At 43.0% G+C, this 19963-nt stretch overlaps 1 long non-coding RNA gene across 1 annotated transcript in view; it reads right to left on the bottom strand.

Moving 5' to 3' along the window:
* Positions 1–444: 444 nt before the first annotated feature.
* Positions 445–19963, bottom strand: part of LOC141981771 (uncharacterized) — a 64370-nt gene continuing 44851 nt past the window's right edge. The window contains exons 3-5 of the long non-coding RNA XR_012637908.1: positions 2881–2916; positions 2377–2514; positions 445–879 (exon numbers count right to left, since the gene is read on the bottom strand). This is a non-coding gene — a long non-coding RNA (uncharacterized LOC141981771). The remainder of the gene's footprint in view (positions 880–2376; positions 2515–2880; positions 2917–19963) is intronic.

Genomic DNA, 19963 nt, shown 5'->3' with positions numbered 1-19963 from the left:
TCAACCCTATGCAAGGCACCTGCTATGTTGAAAAGCATCTATAACATACACTTCACTTTCCCCAACCCTGCTCTGTATCCCTGGGACTTCAGATATTTTTTAATTTTGTGGGAGACTCAGAAATATTTCCATAGTCATAGCACCAGAATTTTATACATCATTTGTTTACACAAGGTAGGAAGCTTGAGGTCCATTCCCAAATCAAAAAACACCCTCAGTTCATCATACTCATGAAGGAGGTGCCAGATACAACTGAACATTTAATACGTAACATTTAATAAAGATTTTAAGGAAGTATTCTCAAAACAGAACATATTTTTTTAAAATTAACGGCTCACAACCAAGAATAGCACCCACAGTTTAATCTTTGCACCTGTCTCCCATCAGAAGGGGTGAATGATAAGAGATAATGACTCACAGTGAAAATAAGGGACATCTCTTCTGAGGGGCTTTAGGGGCCAGTACATGGTGGCATTCGGGAATTCCTGCAGGCCCAGCATTGTTCTCCTGGGTGGTCATTGGAACAGGACCTACAGGCTCAGCAGCACCCTGGGTGGCAACCAGAGAAGGCACCAGCAATGGCAGCTGATGGGCTGGTTCTGGGGCCTCAGCAGCAGACAGATGCTGCAGTCTGTCAGCCACCAGTCCTCGAAGCCTCTCCATTAGGGAACGTTCCTGTTCCCTAGGGCGTGGCTCACCTCCATCTCCAGAGGTCTCTTCTCCTGCTGAAGACACTGCTCCTCCCTTGCTTTAAGGAACTCAAATTGCTCCTGGCTTCTCCTGTCCATCCCTATCCCCTTCTCTGTCTACCCCTGCACTCTCTGGGGTGCTGCTCCTGCCCTCTTGGGGGCATGGTTTCCCTCTCAGGAGTGCAAGGCCCTGCAAATTCAAAGACAAAAAGACAATTATATTTTTGGCCTTTGGAGCAAGCTGAGAAATTCCCCCCCACCACCCCCATAACTTTGCTGCTGAAGGCCACGATTTTGATACTTCTGAGCATTCCAGGAAAGTAACTGTCTCAACATCCTTGCTTCACATAAATATGCTGCCACCCCATGAGGCACGAGCAGAGTCACTTATTGGGGAGAAACATTTAGTAGTGTTTGTAACCATTGGAAATGTTCATTCTGTCTGAAGAGGTAGCAGAGAAGTGGGGAAATTCCTTTCCAGAGCTATATTACATGTGTACAATTTCTTCCTTTAAGGCTGGCCAACATCTGGAGAAAACAGCAATTTTCAAAGTACCAGAATGGAAAAGAGAAGTGGCTTTCCTGTCCTCCCAAGGAGATCCAGCAATCTACACCAGAGAGATGTTTTTGCTAATAGTCACACCTCCGCTGAGTGGAGGGTTTTGGTCAGCTATGCAGGTGGACCAAGCAGATTTCCACTGCTGGTGAACCTCAGGAACCAGCAGGAGTTTTTGCTTCAACAGAAGTCTGCTGAAATTATGCTTGCAGGATTGGGAGGAAATTTGAACGGAAATTGACAACATTCTCAGCTAGGATGCGGAGATTTCATGCAACAGGAGATGTGAACCACGAACCACACACACATACCCCAGCTGTAGCTGAAAATCCTGGCCCTGTGCCTGCCTAATGATGGTGAAATGGGCAGGGAAAGAAAGAGACACACTGCAACTTCATTAAGTTTCCTGAAGATCAAACTCAGCACCACAACCCCTCACCTCAGACAACTGGGAAGGGACATAGCACTGTTCTTCTACGACCATGGGCGTGGAACATCCCCTTTCTCCCCTCCCCCCCATCCCACTTTATGCAGCATGGCTCTCTGTAGGGAGAGGGCAGAGACCAGGAACAGAGACTTGGAGTCTGCAAACTTCCAAGGAAGAAAAGAGTGTTTTCACTAACTTTTCCTTGCACAACCAACCATACATTTTCTACAACTGTGTTCCTTCCCCCTAGGGAGACCTCAATACACACACACACCCCTCAGCCCTCGCTGCCTGACAGGTGGCTGAGAACTGCAGGCACAGGGGCATACTGATTATTACTTTTTAAAAGTATTTGAAAAATTAGCTTTAGAAGTCAAGGCACAGGCACTAATTGTGGTTCTTCAAAATCAATAAAATCACTGATTTATAACTCTGCCTTGCTTGAGGCCAATTTTGGGGTGGAGCAGGGCAGGAGCTGAATGGAGGGAAAAAGCTTGAGAAGTTTGGTAAGGAGATGGAGCATGATAATGGCATGGCTACAGCACTGCAGTTCACACACAGACACAGAGCAATGCATGACATGTTTTCCAGAGAGGAACAATAAGTGCACATTACTTCAAATGCCCTTGAAATTAAAATTGGGAATTTAGTACCAGTGCAAGAGAGATATTGGTGGGAAGCTAGGGGGAGCCACTCTAACTTACCAGCCGGGGGTTTTGGTTCCTGCACCATATCAAAGTCTTCCTCAGGTTCATTATCAAAGTCTTCTTCAACTTGTACTTCTGGGTAGACACACAATCACCTCTTCCTTGTTTCAAGCAATTAGAATACCCAGGACAGACCTGACATTAGAATAATGGTCTTGTGTCATTTTAGTGTAGATGTGGGATGCATAAATGTCCCACATTGGCGATCAAGTGGTATTATGGCGTCATGGCATTAACAGATACACTATTATATATGTTGTCCCTGGCAAAACTCAGAACTTTAGAAAGTAGGAAACCCTCCCTGCCCAAATTTCTTGTAGTGGGGAGGGACACCAAAGGAGTTTCACCCTATCCTGTTGACCTATTCCCTTCCCTCAAGACCAAGTGATGACAATTAAAGTCCCACTCACCATCATGTCATCAAATTGGATGGTACTTTATTCTCCCAGATAGTTCACCCACCACTAAGATGGAGAAGCGCTAACCCTTTTCCGTGTTTACCTTGTGACTGAAGATCCACTGAAATTTGCACCAAACCTAGTGAAGACAAAGACGGTGCTTAGAGGCTACCCTGAAATGACACCATGTTCTGTGTTCATTCATACATATCAGCAGTATAGTATTGTCTCTAACAGATTTATGGCTATTACCATTTTATATTCAAGCTCTAAACAACATGTCTATGAGTAAATTAAAAACAAACAAACAAGGCCACCGATTCAGCAAGGTACTTTAACACATGCCTAACTAAGCATATAAGTAGTTCAATTAATTTTAGTGGGACTTCTTACATGCTTAGGATGAGCTGCTCAGCCCTGCTCCAGCCCCTGTAAACCATGTAAAAAGGCCGTCACAGCATAAGGTGGATCAAAAACCCTAGTTCCACCGTGAGCAGATTCTTGTGGTGCAAGCACTGCAGAAGACAGCTGCAGGCTGGCCTTCCGAGGACTCCTTCACAAGCTCCTTAATAGGGGACATGCTGGGAGTGGGTGTTTTGGGGGCAAGGCAGCCTAAGGTTTTTAATAGATTTATGGGAAGAGATCAATAATATAAGACATTTCCAGATTTTTCTTGATGATTTGTCCTATTTCTTTGTAGCATTACTATTTGTTTATGTCTTAGGTATGTGAAATACAGAAGACAGGCCTCTTTTGTTTCCTTTGCTTTTTTATTGACAGCATCCACTGTATCTCGGGTGTTTTTAAGAACACAGTAAGACAACATATGTTACATGATACGACAATCTCTTTGGGGGGAAGGGGATTAGTTAACTGAAGTCAAGCAATATTTTTGAGGTAACAATTATGATATTATAAATAAACAAAAAAAAGACATGACTGGTCCCACATCAACTTTTAGTAACTCTTTACACATCTGCTGCTTTTCACTTTTATTATTCAGCAGTCCTTGATTTAAAGGATTGTTTTGTTCTTTTAACAAAAAAAAACAAAAAAGGGGGGGGGGCAGGGGGGTTTCAGGTTGTGGCTGCTAATGTATTATTCTAGACAGAATATATAGGCCCAAAGAGTCAAAGGTGTTAACATGGTCCTGTCACTATCCAACATTAAACAGTGTTAAACAAGGTTTGTGATATAGTATACAGAGAGCTCTCAGCCTGCTTAGCACCGTGACAAACATTAAACATCATTTTAACCTTTTATTAGAGATACAAAAAAGAAGGGGGAACAGTTAAAGCACTCTAAATGTAAAGTATGAAGTAAGGCTTTCATTTTAACAACATCTCTTGTTCCCTTTCCCTTTAGGCAGAAAGAGTCTTTAGAAAGGGGAAAAAAACCCACCCCTTGTCTGGCAGTCTTTTAGAAGGTATCAATGATGGTAACAGCTGTTCTTTTGGGGGAAAAGAGATGAAGTTAATTGAGATGGGCTGGAGCTGTTGTTAAAGTCTGATCCTGTTTCCTAAAAGACAAAACAACACACACAAGAGAGGAGAGAAAAGAACAGCAAAGACAGAAAATGCAGCTTCTGTCTCTGGTGTTGACTTTCACTTGCACTCTCGCTGCTGGAAAAACACAGGCACAGCACGTGATCTTATCAGCCACTCCGAGATCTGGCAAACTTATACCAGTGTTAGCCTGTTTAGGGTATTGCATTTAGCTGCCTCTTCTGGTCACAGAATTACAGCGGCGTTGTAAAATATGCAGTCTTGGCTGGCTAAGACAGATTCTTATTAGGCAGAAAGGAAAAGGAGCAAGATAAGAAATAACGTGGGGAAGGAAAAGGACACATCTGTGGAGGAGAGGGGAGAAAATCTCATCACTTTACATGTGACGTTTGGGATTTACCCAGAGCCAACGGAGGTGGCAGAGTCTTCTGGGCCCTCTCTCTGGCCCAGTTTGGCTAGGACTTCTCTCAGGATTAGGACAATGAAGACACACTGGTGTCACACTGAACCCCAGGCTCCCAGGAAGTGGTGGGGGTGTCAACCCTGATATGAAGCTCACTCTATTCCCTTCTTTCAGGCAGCAATTGTGCTCGCTTTCATCTGTCTGTATTTTTTTCCCCAAGTCTCTCTGGGTTTTTTTAGGGACCCCCAAAAGGGAGTGATCAGTGGAATAGCCCATTCCCTCATTATTTTGTTCTTTCATTAAGACTAATTTCCAAAACACCAATATTGGTCCATTGATTTCCAGTCCCAAACTTCTCTTGTTTACCAGGCACAGTCTTGACACAGGCCTTGAGATTTAGCAGTAGGCCTTCTATTTTAGACTAATTGAGTCTGTCTCCCTTTTGCACCTTTTCCCATCAACATTTGTTATGCAAGGCTATTGTGATGTTTTATGAACTTTCACTCACTTTTCACACTTGAGCTCACAATTAAGGTAAATTTGTAGGCCCAATTATCACAACTATCAAGTCACTAAAAATCGGAGATAGAAAATAATAAGTTCAGAAAAAATCTTGGAAAAGCCAGCTCACACAACAGAGACTTTGCAATTATTTAACCAAATAAATGTCATTTATCCAGAATTTACCAAGTTCTCAGCCAATCCATCCCCAAAATTGTTTGTGTTTATTAAAAGGAGAATGCACAAGAGTAGGAAAGGAAGACAAGGAATCTTTTCTATATAATAAATCTAATCCCACAGTATATTTATACCAGGTGATCTGTATGCCATGAGGGCATTGTTTTATAGGTAGTGGAGGTGTTTCCTGAGTTAAGGACTACAGGATTTAGCCCTGTAGGTGATGCTATATATAAAAACATGCACATCATATAAAATATTCATATTTGTAAAGATATAAACCAGTTAATACATGTATAACAGATCATCAAGTGTCCTCTTTCCAGTATATTAATTACTACTGGCTACTTTTAGCCAATAGGAGGACAGGATTTTCATAGCCCATGTTATAATGGGGGACAATCTTCTACATTTGGTTCTGGATCATTTATAGAGAATGAAAAGATGTGACAGGGATTTGGATAAAAACTGATCTGGATGTGTGGGTCTTTAAACGGGAAAGGGGATATACATCCTCAATTTGTGCAGTTCATAAAGAAAATTTTTATAAATTACCATACAGATGGCTCCAGTTAAGATCCACCATATTTTTGCTACTAGGGCGGCACTCTGCTGGAGGGGTTGTGAGGAAAGGGGAACATACTTGCACATATGGTAGTTGTGTCCAGGAATTAGATGGTTTTGGAAGGGAATTATTAAAGAACTTCATTTTATGACAAAATTTAGCTTCGTAGAGGTCCCTGACCTACTTTCTGAATGCTCCAAAACAGGATCTACATTTTTAACAGGATGACAAATTAATTTCTTTTGTATTTTATCTTTTTTAAGGTCTTTCTTTTTAGCAGCAACTTTGTATTGCACATTACTGAAAAAATGTGACTTCTCTTCCTATGGAATCTTGGTATAGTAAAATATGGACCATCCTTATAATGGAAAAACTTTCACACCAAGTATGTACACAAGAGAAGGGCCAAAAATAGGTATTTAGAAATGTGATCACTCTTTCTAGCATACTCAGAGGAGGAGGACTCCCCAGCCATCAAGCCAGGGTCTTTAGCCAGGTTCTTTGAATGTTAATCTGATCCTGAATAAGTAATAAGTAAAGTATGATGTAGTATTGTAACATTTTATTGCTACATTACCTTAATAAAAAAAGTTTCAAAGAATAAGTTAATTAAATAGTTCCAAAGGGCAGCCACAAAGGAAACAGCCAAAAATCCTGTGCAGCGTCACAGACCTGTCGCGATAAAAACCTGAGACGAACTGGGGAAAATAACTCCCTCAATTTCAGTACACTAAGGGACAATGACCAATCCGTACAGTAAAGTGTGTGAGTCACAGTATACATTAGTCTTACACCAATAAAATGGAAGTAGAATAATGCGTTTATATTTAAAAAACAGGAATTTTTGCATCTGTAATTAAGTTAGACTTATCTTCAATTTAATTTTCCTGTTCAACCTCCAGCAGCATTTTAACTGTAAACTGTCCTGAATAAATACACTGTCACAGGAAAATATGGTACTACTTTATGAATTAAGGGGTTATTTTTAAGAATGGGTATAAATGCTTCCATGTGTTGACATGTTCCTGCTAGTAGTTTACTATGTCCCACTGCTAACTCCAGTAGCTGAAGGGACTAGAAACAATTGGAAAAGAGAGCTCCATCTTTAACAAGGTATAGCACCAATTGAGTATCATACTGTTCTTTGTTTGCCTAGCCTGAGCAGGTGTTCTTTAGCAATTAACTTCAAGCATTTATAGCTGTGAAATGCAGGAATGACAGTATCAGACCAAAGCTGTCATCTTTCCAAAGAGCTCTAAAAGTTCAGACCACAAAATATTGGAACGGATCGGGTGCTGCTCATTGAAAATTTTCCAGTGATATTTGATAAAGCCAAGAAGCAGCTGGTGGAAAGAGGGAGGGAGGAAAAAGAAGAGGAGAAAATAGGAAGGTTAAAGGAGAATTTTGGGGGTGCAAGGCAGCGCTTCTTGCACCACAAAGATAGGTGAACTATCTCATCACAATGCAGCAATGGAATAAGGCAACCAATTATATTTAATGTATCCACGCTGCAATCACACTGATCAGAGACAAGAGTCCCATTGACTAAAATGAGAGCTCCCTGCCTGGTGCAAATGTACAGCATTTCTCCATATCACTGAGGCTGCAGCTTCAAGAACAAGGAATCCAGAGACAGCAAGAAGTCCAGGACTGTGCTTAACCCTTGCATGGGAGTATTACCACTCATCCCAAAAGTATTCTGAGCTTCAAACCTATGGGAGCTGCACAGCTGCACCCAAGAGACGATCTGATCCTAAGGAGATTACATCTTTTGTACCTGTAATTACACTCTCTAATCCCAATTGTCCGTAAAATCATGGTTGCCTTAAAAATCTTGAGGGTTTTTTAAAAAACAACATGAGACTTAATAAATTTGAGAGTGCTTTTTATTTGCCTTCTGGGTTTTGAGCTGTTAGGGTTCATGTAATCAAGTTTTTCTGTGAAGTCCTGAGGGCTATAAAGCTTACTTTTTAAAAAAAATGAAAGCTGAAATTTTGACACAATCACATGACTCCAGGAGCTGGGGCTTTAAGAAAAAACAGTAAATATCACAAGACTCATAAAAACAGAAAGTTGGAAACTGTAATCAGCACGTACAAAGCTCCATTTTTTAGAGCTGTTAAATTTCAGACAGAGGCTAAGATAAGTTGCTGTGGTTTACACTGATGTAGCAGGTCTACACCAGGGGTTTTCACCAGGGCAGCTTTATGGCTGCAGCTACACCGATGGCAACCCTTCCCACCACCACCCAGTATAGACAGGTCTCGCAGGATAGCTTTCAGAGTGAAAACCTGCACATAATCCCACTGATTTCTCACTACCCTTATAGCTCCTTTTCAAATACCTTGCAAAGCCTAGGAGCAAGCCTTGAGGCGTTTCTGAAACAGAAGAACCACCCCATCTCTGTAATGGGGAGGGAAGTCTTACAGAGGAGATGCAGAGTCCCAGCTGCAGATTGTACCATGGATCTAGACCTACATTAGAGAAGAAACCTGCCAGGAGATTTCCCCCCGCCACTTGCCTTTTAACACAGAAAGGGAACTAACAGTATATACTATAGAATTGAATTTGACCAGTGGAAACAAAAAGCAGCAACAGCAGTACGGCAAGAAATTTTAGAATTAACCTAATTGAGTCTTTGAATCTACCCCATTTCCTTTGACACACAGAGAGAAAGAAACTAACACCTAAGAAGCAGCATGACAGTTTTTAAGGCCATGAGGCCTCACACTTATACTACCAAATCCTCACCAGTGGCTGCCTTGTCCCCCTCCTCAATTACGATGCTCTGCTGCACTAAAACATCCCTATCAAAAATATGGAGGACCACCACTTCTCCTCTACCCTGTTCTCCCTCATTTCTTTTCCTTCCTCCCTGCTTCCCTCCCCAACTCATGTTTTTCATCATTATTCCCCTCTTCCTTTCTTAGTGTCCCCTTTTTATTTTGTTCCCTTGTTTCTGAATTTCTCTATGGTCTGGAAAAACTGAAGGCACACAGCCAGTTTTGCCTCCAGTATATATTGGTGGAGCCAAAAGCATGAAATATAAATTTGCTTTAAAAGAAAAGAAGATTTCATTTAGTATCATGACTGTCTGGCATTTGAAAATACTCTCTTGAGACATATCCTGGAGATTCTGCAGAAGGGTTATATTTTATTCATTTGAAACTGCTATATGGTATATTTAATAATACCTTTTAAATACTGTGCAAAAGTAACACACATTAGCTCCTTTTCTGTAACTTGGAACTGGCATACAAAAATAACCTTTGCTCCAAAACAACTGACAGTAAAGTTTAGAGCCAAAGCTAGCATATTTTCTAAGCTCCATGTTAATTTCCTTTTGCTCATGTCAGCTTCTGTTTCAATATAAAATGAGTTTCTAGGACTTGAGGGTTTTTTTTTAAAAAGTCATATATCCAAAATCTTATATAATTTTGCATCTGAAACAAGGGGACTACAAGAAAAAGAAAAGGAACGTGTTTTAGGACTAGTAGGCTGCAATACATTTAGAGGTTAGTGAGCTGTTTCCTTGAGTAACAGCATAACAGGTAATATTCATACAATGGAATCATGTTTGTCTCAAAAAGGCACAAATTCCAGAATACACCATAACCAAGTCGTCAGGGTGATGCAGCTGGGCACTAGTTTTAGGCTAGTTACAAATGGTAGCCACATATAAGCTGGTGGAGTAGGGTGACCAGACAGCAAATGTGAAAAATCAGGATGGGGGTGGATGGTAATAGGAGCCTATATAAGAAAAAGACCCAAAAATTGGGACTGTCCCTATAAAATCAGGACATCTGGTCACCCTGTGGTGGAGCACAACGTCCCCACCCCTGCCCGACCAAGTCTCTTCCCCTACTCAAGGTTTGACTCCTGAAGATTAGAGCGGTCCTGTACAACAACAAAATACTTTCACATACCAGAAAAGCTTCATAGCTTGACGTACAACACACATGTGATCACTGGAGCGTTACCTCTTCAAAGGGCAGGATTCATCCTGCAAGGGCAGGTTCAGCTGGGGGAAGTGGGGGCAGGTCAGGGCAGTCCTGAGGGCTGCCTTGTCTTGCACTCAGCTGCCCATAGGTCTTGAGGCAGCCAGAATGCAGGACTGCTCTGGCCACATACCCTCAGACTCCCCCTGCGGCAGGACTGGTGCAAGGGCTTCAGAAAGTATTTTGTGACATGAGCATTCTGGGAGGCACAGTGTGGGGCTGGGAAGATGTATTAGCCAAAATGAGTCACAGGACAACCATGAACCAGGCCAACATACATTGCCCATTCTGACGACCACAGAGCTGCTTTTGTCTAGTTCCCGATATTCCCTCTGAGAGCCTGACTGGGCCTTCAGGCCTGCCTCATTATTCCACCCTGTACGCCTCCGTAGGCAAGGATAAAATAAGCAGGGTCATTTCACACAACAGTATATTGGAGATGGAACAATCTGGGCCTAAGTAACTTGCCTAAGACGACCTAGGATATCTGTAGTAGAGCAGGAGCTGAAGCCAGGCCTTCCACCATCTAGGCTAACAGTTCTATCCCTTGGCCTATTCTTCCTTTCAAAATCTCACCCTTTCCCTGACAAACTACTGAGCCATTATATATTGTTTGGAATTAGAAGTGTTTCCCCCTCTACTGATTCCTTTTGTTCCCAAATGTTCTGTTTGCTTCACACTTCCAGCATCTTTATTTGTGATCCTCCAAGCTGATTTTCTATCTATGGCAATCATCTAAGTGTGGATTTAAAAGACTAAGCTATAAATCCCATCATGGAAATATAAACAAAATTATATTGTCGGCTTAGACAGACCACTTGGAGAGACCATTTCTTGCATTTAATAGTTAAAGTTAATAATCTGACAAGTTTAGTTCTTTTTCCTCTTCAAGAACAAAAGAATTCGCAAGTCATAACTCAAGCAGAGCCTGATCTAGGGCTCACAGAAGTTAATGAAAAGATTCCCATTGACTTCAGTGGGTGCTGGATCAAGCCCTAACTGCCATCCTATGAGTAATATGCTAACTGTTCACTTAACTATTTACCATTCACGGTATGTAATTGCTCATCTAAGACACATGACATTGTCAGTGAAGTCCTGCCAACAGTTTAACAGGGCGCTTTTACCAAGGAGTGTGTGTTCTTGCAGAATGGGAGAGATAAGGAAAAACGAGGGAATTCATTAAGTTGTTTTCTCATGTAAACAAAAAATGCTTTTTATAAACATAACCAAGGAAGCAGGCTGCACCATTAGAAAAACAAGCAGATTAAAATGCACTTGGCTGGAAATGTTTATCCTTCGCCCCTTTCCCCCCAGCCCCCCCCGAACAATGATGTACTGATAGTATCACACTGTATTCAATGTGTGCAATCTGAACAGTATGGGAGGGGGTTTGAAGATTTCTTTAGGGATATCTGGAAATATTCTCATCTAGGACTTTTCCAGAAAACAGCTGGCATTTGCTGCTTTCTTTTTTATTCCAAAGGGGAAAACATTGCTCTTTACAAGTATTTTGCTGAGCTGCAGGGTTAAAAGAACTCCAGAGAGCATGTGCCTCCATCACCGACAGGGAAATCATTCCTTTAAATCCAGTGGCTCCTTGGGAGCTGTTTGCTTTGTTTCCAAGCCAAATTAAATTAGAGAAAATTCCACATTTGGGGGAAAAAGGAGGAAACATTTCTCTGGCAAGTTTTTAGAAAGTGTCCGAAACTGTTCAGACATGGTGTTGCACACTGATCTTCAGATCAATTATCTGACTCACGGCAGTCTGTGAAAATATAAGAACATTATTGTTAGTAGCAAATATATTAGTCAGATAGGGTGACCAGACATCCCAATATTATTGGGACCATCCTAATATTAGGGGCTTTGTCTTATAGACACAACTATACCCCTCCCCCCTCAAAAAAAAAGTGTTCCGATTTTTCACACTTGCTATCTGGTCACCCTATGGCCAGAGTCCCCAGTCAAGCTCAGTATCCCTTTGTGCTACGGTATCTTTAAAATAACTATATTTCCTTAATCATATATATTTAGATTATGGAAATATCGATATTTAAGGTAAGTATACCTTTGTTACTATCTCATGTTTACAGATTTACATCACTATATTTTATTATAGTATTCTTGTGAGCAGGGCCGGCTCCAGGCACCAGCGTTCCAAGCAGGTGCTTAGGGCGTCAGTTCGAAAGGGGCGGCAGTTCCTCCGGCCGCGGCAGCAATTCGGCGGCAGCTTCTTCCAATTGCCGTCCACGGCGGCAGTTTTTTCCACTGGTTGGGGCAGCCAAAACTGTAAAGCCGGCCCTGCTTGTGAATATATTTCTCTTGTATAAGCTTCCTTGTTTATACAAAAATATTCTAGCAGCACAATTGGGCTCTGATCCTGATAGAGGGCCCTGGACCCTACAATAATGCACACATCCACAACCATATATACGCACGACTCTCTCTATCCATACATATATGCGCACACACACGCACACACTTTAGAAAGGTACCATCTCAGTTAATCTGAGCAGTTGCTTTTCCTTTGAAGCACTGATTTTAAAGGGATGTGGTATCAGTAATCTTGACAAACATTTCAGTTTACCCACTGACATCCAGCGACTGTGCATACAAGTTTGCTTTTACTAACCTCAGAAATACAAGCAGAACAGAATTACAGTAGGTATACAAACAATGAGGTCACAAGGTTAATGTCTGACTAATACTAATGACTTTTTTTCAACCACTCACAAAACACGGTATCAGAAAGAATTCACTAACAACAAAGTAAAGATAAACAATGAAATGATCACAACCAACTCCTTTATACACCAGTCTCTGAAGCTGTATAAAAGATTTAAATTACAAAATAAAAATATCCTAGTTTTATAATAGATGTAACTTTATTCCTTTCCTCTCCAATATATTTGCAATAAGCTGTTCCCAGGTGCCAATAAATATGTCAGAGAAACTTATTGGTTCATATATATTTGGAAGGAATAGAAACTGTTGCTTAAATAATAACTGTACGGAGAAAAAAATAATCTCCCGAAGAATCTATAAAACTGGGTTATTGAACTAATCAGGAAAAAAACCTCACACTCCCCACCCCAATTTGTATTACTTCTCTTGAGTTTAAAACAAAAACAAAACTTTCCTATAAGATCATGAATGCAGTTTCATTTGGACAAAAGTTAAGTTGCTTGCGTACAGTAATATTTCCAAACTGTAACAAAGCTAGTTTGGACCCTTTGGTTAACTTTCCAAGTGATATGAAATATAACAACTTTATTACTGCTAATAAAAATCTCCTGTCCAAAAAAAAAAAAACAACGTACTGAAAGGAGCCCTAGAGCTCAGTAAGCAAGTCCAAAATGTAGTGCGTGTGGTTTACAAAAGATACAAGTGCTGGCAGTAAATAGCTTCACATTTCTTCTCACAGATAAATGCAAACCCTTATCAGAAAGTTGTTATATGCCCAGAATTTTTTTTTTTTCAGTTTCAGAACAGTTTACTTTGGCAGCTCATTTAGTTTTGCATCTGTAATTAAATGATGATGTTGAGACAATGTGACTCTGGAGAGATCATAGGAAACCCAATCTTATCTATTTGCCTTTTATTTACATAGCTCTTCATATTTTGGCCTCCCTCATGCATTTTTCATTAAAGCAGGAAGGCAAGTTTAACCCACACCCTTATCCTTCAGTCCACTCAGGAAGTAGTACACAAATCCCAAATTCAGCACTTTCTATTGCTCCAACTCACCACCAGCTTTTTAATTATTCACCCCTACTGTGAAGAATGATAGCTACTTCTCCTAGCAGCACTACAGGCTGGGAATAGCAGTCAAACCTGGCAATAAGCAGGCAGACTTGGTTTCCACCCTCCCAGCTCTGCAGAATTGGATTTTAATAAGCGTCCAAATGGTCGTTGAAAGTAGTCTCTAATTCAGAGTTACATCAATGACTGTGTAATATGAATGTAGCTTCAAACATCATAATACTATGCACTTCTATAGCACCTCCCAGCTGAGGTACCCACAGTGTTTGTACACAATATCTAAGTCTCACACTCCTGTGAGATGCTGTTAACCCCCTTTTGCAGACCATGGAGACTGAGTGACTTGCCCAAGGTCCCATAATGAGCCAAGAAGCCGCGCTAGGAATAACATTGCTGCAGTGTGCTGAGGAGTGGAGGGGCACTTATTTCCCATCTTCCACTAAAGATTATCTGAGCTAGAGGGGAGGGGAGTGCTGGCTAGGTAGTAGCTGGCCCTGAGTCTTGCTCTCCCTAGGAAGACATCACCAGGTTGGGATGGTGGCAGTTGTAAGTGCCTATATACTGTGATGCTGGGCACAGTACAAACACTTAGCCAGAGAGATAACTTTTAGGCGATAGTCAGTCTCAGGGCCTGTTGGGGGAGAGAATTATGAGAAGAGACAGGACCCGGCTGGCTCCACAGCCTTGAACATTCCAGATTTAGCACCCAGTACTCTTGGCTGCTCATATGAGCCAAACGCCAAACCTTTTTGAGTTTTCCCATCACTAGGTGTAACATTTGGTTTTGCTATTTTGAAGACTTTTGCATGGCAAGGGTGGTCTGTAATTCATAGATTCTGAGGCCAGAAGGAACCAATTTTGATCATCTAGTCTGCCTTGTGTAACACAGGCCATAGAATTTCTCCAAAACTATTCCTACAGCAGATCTTTTAGAAAAACATCCAGTCTTATTTAAAAATTGCTATTGATGGAGAAACCCCCATGACCCTTGATAAATTGTTCGCATAGCTAATTACTCTCAATGTTAAAAAGTGGCAGAAAATCTTCAAAACTGTAAGTGTGAGTATTGAAGAGGAATTGACAATGAGCAGCTACAAAAGCAATGGGAAACAGATTCTACTATGCCCTAAATCGCTGCCGCAGAATCAACAAGATCCTTTGTAATATCATAAGTGGGCGGGGGGATGGGGAGAGGAAATGTCTGCCAATAAGACATTGATTTTTTTCTAAGTAAGCAAAGACATGTTTTTAAAAGAACCAAGGTTTGGTTTCCTACCGTTCTCAAGCCAACCAGAAGTGCATGTGAATGTTTGTTATATTCACAGTATAGCCGCCCTTTAAACTGTGTTTCTTGGCCAAAGTGATGTTTTCTCCTAGATTTCTCCTCCTGTGTTCCCGCTGCCTTAAAGTTATCATGGGGATTTGGAAATGTTTGTATTTTGTGGCCCAGAAGCATCTCAGGCACCACAAAATCCAAATCTAATGAGGAGAAACTGCTTCATAAAGAGAGAGAGAGAGAGAGAGAGAGAGAGAGAGTGTATGTGAGAGAGAGACTCAGTTAGCATTAACCATTGAATAAATAGGCCATCAGTCATAAAATACATTTAGTTTACACAACACAGAGATTAATCAAAACCCAAAAAGCCATAAAATGATAGAAACAGGCTTCAAACGATGGAGGTGAACTACTACAATTTACACTGATCATCTAGTGTAGTCTGCCTGCAGATCACCACTGGCGACAAGCCCAACTGGGGGCTAAGGGGAATTACAGCAGCACAGTCTCCTCACAACCATCTGCTACACCAGGAGATGGCACTGGCTAGAACACAAGGATGGCCTATGTGCTGAAATGTGCATCTCCCAATCAGCTCCTCCAGCAAGGCTCCCATGCTTCTCTTCCCTGGCAGAACCCAGGAGAAAGGCATGGGTAAAAATCCCTGGGAATAAATCTTTCCTGGAGTGCAGCTGCTCCGCAGAGCCAGCAGGCTGCACTAACCAAAATTTATCTCACGCCTAATATGAAAAATAATTGCAGAAAAGAAGCAAATTTCTGTGGTTTGTTCTTATCCAGTAAGTAGCTCCATACCCCATATGAGCAATGTGGCTTACCTTTGCTCTGGGATAGGCCACTATACATCTGAAACTTAGCTAGCAAGCATGTGTAAACTGGGGAATAGTCCCATTTTTGTGGCTTCTACACTACCCCGGTGAAGTGGGCTAGCGAAAGGATCTGAGTCCTCCCTCCCACTTCCTTTACCCAGTGGCCTCCCTGTCCTTGAGGACACCCCCCCTTCCACTCTCCTGTCCGGCAGAGCCCTCGTAACCCCAACAAGGCTGGGCCCAAGATTCCTGGGGGCTTGACCCCCAATCCTGCTATGGTCACCTAGGACAGGGGCTAGGGTGTCCCCACTCTGGGGTAATCTCTCTGCCCTGGGCACTTCTCTGACCCACTGATCGTTACATATAATTTGAAGCAAATGCAAGTTATTTAATCAACAATTAATTTTAAAAAGAATAAGGGAAAATGGGAAAGATTAAAGGAAACACATCAGCCCACTCTGTGGCAGGGAACATCACAAACAGTGTCTCTGGAATGTCAGGGCAGTTCACAGTCTGTTCCTTGTAAGTCCCAGGCCTTCTTCTCAGGCCCTGGCTGTGCTGCAGGGATGCTGTGGGTTGGACACTCGCTCTGGTGGTGACCACATGCTCTCAGGCTCTAGGTGGCAGGGCCCTTCTTCCCAGTGTTGCCCCCGCCCTGTCAGGGTTACATCCCCCTCCGAGTCTGGCCTGCAGAGCCTCCTGGCTGAGGCGTCTCCCTGTGCTGCCCAAGGTCCCCCCTCTCTCCCCCCAGGGCTCACCGCACCCAGCTCCAGACTGCTCCAGCCCCAGCTCCACCACTCTGTCTCAGCACTGCTGCTGCTGCTGCTCTGCCTCCAGCTCCCTGGGCTGCTTCTCTGGCCCCTCTGCCTCTGGTTGCTACAGCTCTGCTCCCAGCACAGGTCTGCTCTGCAGGCTGCTTCTGTGACTCTGCTCCCAGCACTGACCGGCTTCCTGGGCTGCTTTTCTGGCCCCTCTGGCTCTGGGCAAGTCTGCTCTCTCTGGGCTGTGCCTCTGGCTTTGGGGCTGCAGCTCTGCTCCCAGGACAGGGTCTGCTCTCTGGATCTGGCAAAGCTCTGCTCCCCAGCTCAGCTTCGGCCCCTGCTTTCTCCTTAGCTCGGCCCCACTCTGTCTGACCCAGGCAAATCCAGCTCACAAGGAGGACGGGACCTCCCTGGCCTCCTGACTCCCTGATTAGCCTGCCCACCCCATCATTCAGGCTGACCTGAAGCATTGGCCTCTCCCCATTGCTCCTAGGGACTGTCAGTCTCAGAGTCCTGATTCCCCATCGACCCTTCCCCCTTTTAGTACTGGGAGCTAGCAACTAAAACACCCCCACTGAATGTTAGTAAGGGGGCAACAGTCCACATGCACAGGATTAGGTTTTCTAAAAAAACCAAAGGGCATGTCTGCATTTTGCCATTGTTATCTAAGATGTGTCCGGTTTATTAATTTTGCTACAATAGTGAAGCCAATTGACTGAAATAAATTCAAACCAAAAAAGAATTAAATTAATTTTTAAATGTACATTAAACTAATAAGACTGAGAAACAGACACTGTCATATTGTCTCTGATTTAGAGCTGAGCCAATCCCCCGAAGAGCTGAGTGAAGCCAGGGGCTAGAGGTAATATAAGGGGAGCACCATCTCCCCCTTGGGTTGGCATTTCCAACTTTCCTTTGCTTTTAATTTTAAAAAAGTAGTTAAAATTGCCTCCAGTCAAAACAATTTTTTGTTTCCAGCAAGAAAACCAAAAAAAATTAATTTTGCATCAATCCAAAATGAATCTTTTTTGCTTTACTCAGTGAACCAAAAAACCCAAACAAGCAAATATACACACAGCATTTACCACAAGTATGCAAGAAAGTTTCAAAGTGAATTTGGTTCAGCCATGTTCATGGCCCTTTTACATCCTCTTCACTCATCCCACATGCTTGTGGAAATCAGCCGTTTAGCTCACACACTCAAGTATTCCCAACAGGAGTGGTATATGTTGCATGGGTTGGGATGCTCCTTGATGCAGCAAGAAGACTGCATTCCCACCATTCCTTGCCAGAGGCAATCAAATGAGACAGAGAAGGGTCTGACCACATCCTTCACAGCCCTACCCACGCAGAGCTCTCGTTTGATTGTGATGACAAGACAAAACTTCACATCCAGGCAGTAAGTCTCACAATAGTCTAATTTTTTAAAGAACAAGGCCTTGGGCCAAGCATATGTGGCCCAGAAAGACAAACAGTTAATATTTTCTAAAACTCTCTAGTTGCTACTGCACCTCTCTCTAAATTGATACCTCTCCCTGACAGTTTGAAAGACTGGTCTATTCTCTCAGCCCTCCTCCTGCCCCGTACAACTCCAGCAGTAGGGCTAAATTTGGCTCAGCTGGTCCGTCCCTTGGGTGAGGGAATCCATGAACTCACTCCACTCAACTGATACGCCACCAGCTGACAGACACAGAAGTGCACAAGCCAAGCTAAACTAACTTTCCATTGTTTGCCTGTACTTACATTGTATACTGTATACCTTAGAATAACATGAATTGCCTTTAAAATTCAAGACACGGTTCTGTTGCGTAGCAACGAACTAAAGCGCCTGATGTTGGTGGATATGTCCCATTAAAGCATATTTGTAAATATTCATAAGACATAGATTGTGTCTAGCCCTACCCAGATGGGCAAGATAGACCATAACAGCTCCTACCTCTTCCTAGGCTCTGACCTCCTCCTAGATAGGCTGTGGTGGGGAGGCAAAGCCTAGGGGCCCTCTGGTAATCCCCAACTGCTGGAATGGTTGCTTAGACAGTCCTGAGGTCACAATAAATTTCACCAGGTGACCGGATCCATCTGCATGGTGATCCACCTCTGTACCCCTGGTTGAGCTGTGATGTGTAAAGCTCTGGTGTGACCGACAACCTGGCCCACTCTGTATCTCTAGGTGTCTGTACCTACCTCACTACATTCCAGGCCATTTTCAAGTGACAGTGTCCAATGATTCTCAGGTGTGCTGAGAGCTTGCAAAAAACAAAACTTCCACCGATAAGTGTGTTTTGATGAGTATTCAAGGCAATGTGAGCTGCTGAAGAAGGTATAAGTTATTTGTTGCAAAGATTTAAACATTGCTGGTCGTGCAGCACTTTGAAAATGTGCTGACTGTGTTTTAATGAGCCTCTGAAGTTTTATAGTTAAAGATCATTAACATGTTGTACAACTGTGTGATAAAACTTTAAGTTTCCAACACTGACTAAGTCGATAGGAATGGATATTACAAGACATCAGAAACAAGAAGACCTCTCACTTACACAGTACCTTCCAAAAGAGGATCTCAAGGCTTTTTGCACACACTAATTAAGTCTCAAAGTTCCTCTGTGACACAGGCATTATCCCCATTTTACAGATGGTGAAATGGAAGCACAAAGAGGATAAAGGCCCAGAGCCTCAAAGTTATTTAGGTGCCTAACACCCATTGAAATCTACTGAAGTCTAAGTGACTTGCCCAAAGTCTGTGGTGGAGCATGGTACAGAGTTCTGATCTGACTCCTCAGACCTACATATTAACCACTCTGCTATCTTTCCTCTCTCTCCAGCATTCCTCACCCCTTTCTCCAAGCTGTTTACTGACTGTAGCGGGGTTGTATTGGAAAAACCCAGGAAGTGGGCGGGCACAAGCCCACCCACTGCTAAAGGCCCCTCCCCCAGCCTAGCGGGAGGGACCACCGGACCCAGAGACCAACTGATTGCGGGGGACAACTAATGAAAAACAGGGATCAGAGTGAAGGTCAAAGGTTCAAAATGAGGATACTGGATGGGGACACCGAGCAGAGAACCCTGGACAGCGCACACTGCTCCTCAAAGCTTTCGAGGGAGCCAGCGGACGCTGCCCAGTGGAACTCTGCCCAGATGCGTGAAACTAGGGAGGAACAGAAATAGGTCCCGCAGTCGCAGAGCACCCCCTCGTCCAACATCCTCCTCCTGGTATTGTAGATGGAGACGTTGGCCAGAGCCAGGAGGAGGTTGACGAGGAGGTCTCGCGACTTCGCGGGGCCACGGACAGGGTGTGCAAAAAAGAACAAGTGCGGGGAAAAGTGCCGCCAGAACCTCAACAAGAGATTCTGGAGGAGCCGGAATAGGGGCTGCAACCTGGCGCATTCGAGGTAGGCATGTGCCAGGTTCTCC

The sequence above is a fragment of the Natator depressus genome, chromosome 2, assembly GCF_965152275.1.
Source record: "Natator depressus isolate rNatDep1 chromosome 2, rNatDep2.hap1, whole genome shotgun sequence".
Taxonomy (NCBI): Eukaryota; Metazoa; Chordata; order Testudines; family Cheloniidae; genus Natator; species Natator depressus.
The sequence above is the reverse complement of the archived record's forward strand: the minus strand, read 5'-3'. Positions and strand labels throughout refer to the sequence as shown.